The sequence below is a fragment of the Heteronotia binoei genome, chromosome 6, assembly GCF_032191835.1.
Source record: "Heteronotia binoei isolate CCM8104 ecotype False Entrance Well chromosome 6, APGP_CSIRO_Hbin_v1, whole genome shotgun sequence".
Classification (NCBI taxonomy): Eukaryota; Metazoa; Chordata; class Lepidosauria; order Squamata; family Gekkonidae; genus Heteronotia; species Heteronotia binoei.
The window spans coordinates 88,031,982-88,040,041 of NC_083228.1; positions in this window are offsets into that span (position 1 = coordinate 88,031,982).

Sequence of the window (8,060 nt, forward strand, 5' to 3'; positions counted from 1 at the left end):
TCCAAGTACTTGCCAGAGTCGACCCTGCTTAGCTTCCAAGATCTGACAAGATTGAGTTTGCCTGGGCTATCCAGGTCAAGGCTTATGCAGCAACTTTAATGTGTTAGCCCCTGAGCAGATATCAAACCACAGCATAATATGGGAGAGGTATTTAGGACTCCAGCTTGTGTTCTCATATGGCAGGCAAGCCCATGGATCTTTCTGTTCAGAACCTCAACAAACAGCTGCCTTGGCTGCTTCTGGAATTCATGGCATAGGTTGGTCGGCCTACATCACAAGATAAAATTCAGTGAAAAGAAGTCTATCAATGGAACCTCCATGTTTGGAGACAGCTTATCATTGAATACTAGCTGCTAGGGACAAACAACAGAGGATGGCTTTCAGCACAGCCTGCTGCTGCTTGTGAGTTTCTGACTACCCCCAGCTGGAAATGTAATGCTGGACAGACCTTTAGCAATGTTTATATTTCACAATTGTGAAATGTGCAGTATGTACAAGTGTACAGAAAAGAATGGACGACAAGAATGCAAATGCACAGTAAACAATTATTTGAACTACAATCTTACCAGATTCAACAGGAATATCCAGCAGTGCAGACACAACCCAAGTTGTGGGTCAAAATATTTTCAAATTACATACATAATACTTTCCTGCTTTCAAAGGGGTGTGTTCAAAGGGTGGAGAAGTTATCTGGTGTTTTTACTTGGCTGTGTAATGCTGATAAACTACTACTATAGAACATATATTGGTGAAAGACATGACCTATGGAGGTGGGGTTTGAAGATGACCCAAGAAAAGATTTAGTACAAGGCTGATAGGTGTCCTGGCCTGCTTCTGATGAAATCTCCCCCATGCTCTTCACAGGATGCTTACCCCAAATGACCTGGGCTTGTATTCTGGAGTTAAATGGTCTGAAGTGCTGAAGCTAAGGTCTGCTGCACCAATCTAGTGATTCTCCAGAGTGCTTGATGGAAGTACAAAGAGGCATGGAAACACATTGATTCCTAATTTCCCTTACTTGAATTGCATTAAAAGAAGTTCCAAAGCCTTCAAGCTTTTCCTCCCAACATTACATTCCACAAAGCAAGGGCTGCTGTCACAATGGAGATTTTATGCAATGATGAATAGGCGGAGGAGAGTTGGCTGGGAGGCAATTTCTCAACATGTGTAACCCACACTTGGGAAGTGCTGAAGAACTCCGGACATGGAGGAAGCATTTGGGTAACTGGCAGGTAACCAATGCTTGTCTGTAGCTGGACAAAGGCAGGCATCTCTGCCTGAAGACTGGAAGCATCCTTTGGGCCTCACCATTTCATGCCCACCACCCTTGCAAGCTGTATTTCCCCTCTTGCTTTGCATCTCCCCCCATAGTGCAGGGAAGGTGAATGACCTCATGTGCCAGGAGTCTGGAGCGAACACTCTGTCCACATTCTTGAACATGGGACTGGAATGTCAGTTCCTGTCCTGATGCCAGAGGCCACATTCCTTTCAGATGTTGGTCCCTGAAATGCTGGCCAAGATTCCCTTTAGGGAGAATGTAGAACTGTTACCTATTCCCAGTGTGGAGGATCCCCCATTAAAAACTTTGTAGGGGCCTGTCAACATAGATGTAATTGTTGTGCCAAGCATGCTAAAGAATAATGATACATTTATGACATGCCATCAAGAGGGAATTGCTGGAATTCTTGCCTCTACAAGCTCATCCTCCCCTCTTTTTAAAAAAAACTTCCAAGCCATTTCATCCAAACTCTGGAATTCTGAAGATGTAGCCACATGCTTCAAAATCAAACCAAGCAGCAAGGATAATTAATGAAAAGATGATTGGCACAGCTGGGTGGAAGAAAGCAGCTTTCCTATAACAGGTCATCAGTTCAGCTGGCAAAGGGTCTTTCTCTTCTTCTTCTTCTTCTTCTTCTTCTTGGCTTGGCTTCGCGAACGAAGATTTAAGAAGGGTGCAATAGTCCACGTCTGCTGCAGGCTCGCTGGTGGCTGACAAGACCAATGTGGGACAGGCAGGTCCGGCCACAGTGGCTGCAGGGAAAAGTCTGGTTTAGGGTTGGTGCTGTAGCAGTGCGATTCTTCCTCAATCTCCTTTTGTCCTCAAGACCAGCTATGCGTGCGTTCTCAAAAGAAGAGACAGCCTGGTCTGACCTAGCCTCAGATCGCAAAGCATGGAGGCACACCATCCACCAGGCTGTCTTTCTCTAACAACAGCTGATTCTGGGTGCTTCAAACAGGTCTGGAACCTGCGGCTCTACAGCCAAATGTTGTTCAGAATGGAAGCAACTATGACTCTGAAAGATAATATGACATTTTAAAGTTAAGGGATATGGTAAGGGTAGGTGGAATAACGCAAAGAGAATGATAAAGAAAGATCTGTATAGGATCTTTATAGGGCGATGCTTTAAAGAAAGGGATATAAGAGACACAACACTAATCCAAGAGTGAACTCTGTGCACATCTATGTCAGTGCGCTAGAATGACTGGGCTTGGGTGGGGCCCTCCTGTCCATATTTACTATTTATTGTGAGTCCTCATGAGTGCCACTTCCCGATGAATGACTCAAAGCAGCCTGTGCTTGGGCTGCAGAAATGTTAAGAATTATTAATCAGCATGTCTGTTATCAGTAATTGTTAAGCTATATATTTTCAGTTAGGCAAATGAACTTTCTTACATGGGTTCTTTGTTGATCTCTTATTCTGAATGTTGACATAATTTGGTTCTTTAGTTAACAAAGATCAGTGACCCTTTCTTTGGAAGAAGGGCACATTAGTGCAAGGTATTAGTTTTTCCAGGCCTTGTTGGTCACTTTGGTCTCCTGGTGGCTGCCCCAAGGTCACTCATCAGTGTTTGGGGTATAACCTGATGTAGCCTGCTTCAGAGATATTGATATATCTTGTCTTCCTTGTACAAGACTGATGTAAAATAAAATTAAGAACTGTGTGAAAAATTAACCCAAAATGTTATTTATATCTACTTTTTACAGTGGCTTGGGTCCAGCCCAAAATGACTTCGATCCGCCTAAATGGCTTAGATCCTGCCCTTCCACTGACACTTTCTCACCTTCCCCCTCCTTCTGCAGCCAAAAGTTTCCCTCACAAATGTTCCCAGTGGATAGGGGATAGCTGCAAACAGAACAAAAGGTGAGTGTCTGAGGTGTGCTGTGAAAGGGGGAAATGGCTGAAAACTGCTCCTTCCCTGCACCCAAAAAAATGAGTGACAAGATCCAATGCAATGAACCATACTGCCTTTCTATATGTACCTACAGCACCTTGATAAGCAGTCAAGATTTGGGTAGTGAGTAATGAGATGACATTCAAAATGGTGAAAATACAAGTGGGCTGCAAAAGATGCCCTAAGGAGACACAACATGACATGCCATTCAGGTTGTGAGAGTAAACAACAGAATTACAAATGGGTAGAGTCTGAACCAGGATGGAAAGGTTGAAGTGAGGGAAGCTCTATGAAGATGTGTGAGACACCTTTGAAAATGACAAATTCCATGTTTGGGATTATTAGGAAAATGAATGAGCATATTGCCAGCACCACAGCGCCTTTAAAAAAATCAAAATAAACACAGTGCCTTTATAGTGCAGCTGCATTTAGTAAGTTTTGTGAGAGCTGCAACACGTATGTTGCTCATGAATAATCACATCAAAGTCAGTGTCTGTGGCATTTATACAACTATACTCTACACTCACAATGGCGATTAATGCATTACCCAACTACCATATTTGCCAAAGTACAAAATGCTTCACCTTTAAGGAAGATACATCAATTGTACACCAGGAGAGGGCAACCAAGCACATGCTACTACTAGGGCTTTCAAATCCTTTTAAAGATGAGATTACCAGAACTGCAAACATATCCCTCTTTCTTTGGAATCATTATATTTCCTGTATTATTTTCTTAGAAAGTGTGTGTGTAGGGGGAAATCACTGGCAAGTTAACAGGGGAATTTTTTAAACAGCTGCCCATTAGTTAAAACAAACAGAAAGGAAGCTTCTACTGTTCTCTCCCATGAAATAAATATGAGAGGAGCTCTCTTTTTAAAAGAAAGACCTGAGCCAACACATCCACCTTCCAGCTGTGTAACTGTTAGCACTGTGCAGCTGGAGAATTTGACTGAAGTATTCTTCTTCCAAGATGATTAAATTAGGGTCTTAGGGAACACTGACACCTAGTGGTACCAGAGCATGCCTTGATCTCTTCATCAACATCATTTTACTTCATGTGTCCTTTTTCTTTCTACTATTGAGTCTCAGACTTGCCTCACAACAATGCCACCTGACATGAGTGGTTTCCACATTTTTCCAAATGAATCAATGGAATTTTGTGTTTGTTCACCTGTATGTGGGGTCCAATTGAGCTGGGAGTTGTTTTGAGAAACAGCTTCCCAAGAAGCCAAAATCTCTGTAAACTGTTTACCCTTTTTATTTCTCAATGGAACTTAATGATATTGGATTGACTAAAGATGAGTTCACATGACTTTTTTAGATGCCCACATAGAAAATAATCTTATGAATGCATTGATATTTAGTTGCCCTGCACCACAATCTTGGTATTCTTAAATGCCAGCGCATGTATGCTTTCCTAATGTGGCAAATGGCAGCTTCATGGAGCCATTTTGGATTAGGAAAACAATGCAATTGGGAAATTTATAATTCAACCCTAAACCAAGTTACTCAGTCTAAATCCACTGAATCTGATGAGTGTGATTCTGTTTAGGATGGCAGTGTTAAACTTTCCTTCCCCTTGCACCACAGTCCTAGTTCAAATTGCAGCCCCACAGGGATGTGATCTTTAAAAATGCTGGAAACTTCTTGCAGATATGCACATAACTCGGATTAGACCCTCAGTGGTGCTGGGATAACAAATGGATGAGTGGATTCACACTATCATATTTCTATGTGATAAATGCATCTGTGTGAAATGGTGTGAAAAAATTGTCACAGAATAAATAGGAATAACAAGACACATGTGTGACTTTTACCTTTGGATTTTTATTCTAATATATTAACACCTGCCTTTTTGGTCTCTTTCACTAACAACAGCAGGTGGCAGTGTTGTAAAGCTCTGTATTTTTATGTTAATACAAGACTGTGGAAAATCCAGGTGTCATTTGAGTTGCAAACTAGTCCTGAAGTTTGTTTCCTGTTAATTTGGTTGAACTGCCACCACAGCTGTGGCTATCATATCAGTACAGGAATCTGCCTTATACTGAGACAGAGCATTGGTACCTCCGTATTGTCTGCTCTAACTGGTAGCAACTCCCCAGGGTCTCAAACAGAGAAAGATCTTCCCCGGCTCCTATTGATCCCTTTTAACTGGAGATGCAAAGGGTTGAACCTGAGACTTCCTGCATGCCAACCTGGTATTCTATCACTAAGCCATTATGAGGGAGGGCCTGTGGCTCAGGGCAAGAGCATCTGTCTTATACAGAGAAGATTCCTGGGAGAAGGCCTGACAGCTCTAGCTAAAAGAATCATGTACTAGGTGGCATGAAACCTTGGAACACTGACCTTGGTAGGCCAATGGTCTCACTCAGTCTAAGGTAGCTACAAGTAGGCACGGTCCTTTTGAATGTCACCCTGATTTAACTGATCAGAAAATATTACAGAAGTATCAAAAAGTAAGGCTGCAAAGTTAATTAGTTTAATTAGTAAGTTATTTATCTGAAAGCTTCACAGTGCTATCCTAATCAAAGTTATAGCTTTCTAAGCCCATTGCCTTCAACAGACTTAGAATGGTGTAACTTGGGTTTAGAATTGAACTGATAATTAATTGGTGGAGATACAAGGCAAAGATTCTTCATTTCATTTTTTAAAAATAATTCTGATGTGTTTCTCTAATATGTTATAAAATTTGAAAATATTAAAGACACCCTTTTGTTCTCCAAAAATAGGATTGTTGGCTCTAGGCTGGGAAATTCCTGGAGATTTGGGGGTGGATCTCAGGAGGCTGAGGTTTGAGGAGGGAGGGACCTCAGTGAGGTACAATGCTATACCATCCAGCCTCAAAAGCAGCCATTTTTTCTTTGGAAAATGATCTCTGCAGTTTGGAGATCAGCTGTAATTCCAGATCTCCAGGTCCCACCGAGGTTGGCATCCCTATCTAAATATAACTGATCACCTTTATTTGTTAAATTATAGTCATTTAACAATCCACACACAGATGATTAATCAAATGCACATTCAACAAACTGATGAACAGCCCTGACAGAAATATACACATTGAGAAACATGCCAGCATCTGTCTACAGAGCTGGTCATGCTATATAATGTTGTGTGGTGCTAGTGGCCCAATAGAGAAATTTCCTGTGCACATATGGTAGAGGTCAGAATGCTGACTGCTGACCTCTTGTGGACCATAATGGAGCCCAATTACATCATGGAGTGACCTACTTGGCTCCAGAGAAGATCCACTGTTTGAATTGTGCATCCATGGCAGGCCCGTAGCTCACCAGGGGCCCACGGGACCTGGCCCCCTTGACAGTTTTTTTGGGGCCCCTCACCCCCAGGCTACCCTTCTCTTCTGTGCAATTTAAATTGGCTGCTGCCCCTTCCAAGCCATTTAAAGGGCCCACAAATCAGCTGATTGGTGGGGTCCAAATAGCATGGGAAGGGTGGTAGGAGCAGTCACCAGCCTCTTGAATTATTTAAATGGCCCCCTCGCCCTGCGGTCCCCCCATGGCCCCCTTTCTTCATGGCCCCTAGCTACGGGGCTGATCCATGGTTTCAAGGAGAGAAGCATCAGGGAAAGTACACAGTTTGCACAGCATTTGGGGAGAGGGGATGGTAGATTCTTGTTGCTGTTTTAAATTGGCTTGTCTTGTTTAGTTGAGATGCCCTGTGTCTTTATTAACAGGTAAACCTTGCCCTCCACCCTCAGCCTGGCATAGAGATGCAGTGTGCAGTCATGTGGAGAGGTACCTATTTTGACCATACATACAGCTTTTAGAGGTACAGAGCCTCTGGCCCCTTTTAGATAGCTTTTGTAATCCATTTAGTAGCAGGTTACTAACGGATTTTTTTGTGTCATTTCAGACACAACCATTTTAACAACTGACTACTAATGCATTTTATTTATCTTTTCATACGAGGCCTTCTTGCACCCTGTTGTCAAAGTGCAGTTAAGCCGTTCTTGAGATAAACTGCTTTCTTCCATTTTCACCTCTTCTTTGCTCTTGTAGTATGCTTTTTAAAATGTTTGCAACACTTCTAATAGCATTGCACTTTCCCCCCACCCTTTTTCATTGTGCAGTCTTCCTCAAACTTTTTTTTAAGTCCTAAGTTGAGCACTATAGTGCTAGACAATATAGCACTTCAGTGCTACAGCAGCACCAATGAGATGCCTTGGCTCCATTGAGATACATTGAGAAGAGAAGTGCTATATCGGTTCCATGCTATAGTGCTAAACTTAGAAAGTTTTCTAAAAAGTTTGAGGAAGATTGCCCAATGAGAAAGGTGCTGTTTGAAATGGCCAGATTGCTTCAGAGACAACTCATTAACGGAATGAAATCCACTGTATGAAACCTCCATCCCTGTATCGCTTTACTTGGAATCAGACCAACAACAGATAGCATCTGGTTTAGCATGGTAATGTGAAAGGGCCTCTGTCTACAGAGGAGACGGCTGGTGAAATTCTCAAGGATGTAAATTGTCACTAGCTGCCTTTATTTACAGCAGCTTTTTTCTTTTGATTGGATACATGCAATATGTATTTTCAGCTCCTGAACATATATTTTAACTACCATAGTTGTGCAAACCTATCTTATAGGGCTGCCAACTTTGAGCTGACAAATCCCTCGAGATTTTGAGAGTAAAGCCAGAGGGGGGCAGGGCTTGGGAAGGGGAAGGACTTCAGTTGGGTATACTACCATAGAGTCCACCTTCCAAAGTGGCCCTTTTCTCCAGGTGAACTGATCTTTGTTGCCTGGATATGTCGTAATCCTGGGAGATCTCCAGACACCACCTGCAACTATCCCTAGCTATGCATAATTATATGAGAAATATCACAAGGAGGGAATGCTGATACCTAAACCTTTCCATGCAGTGTTG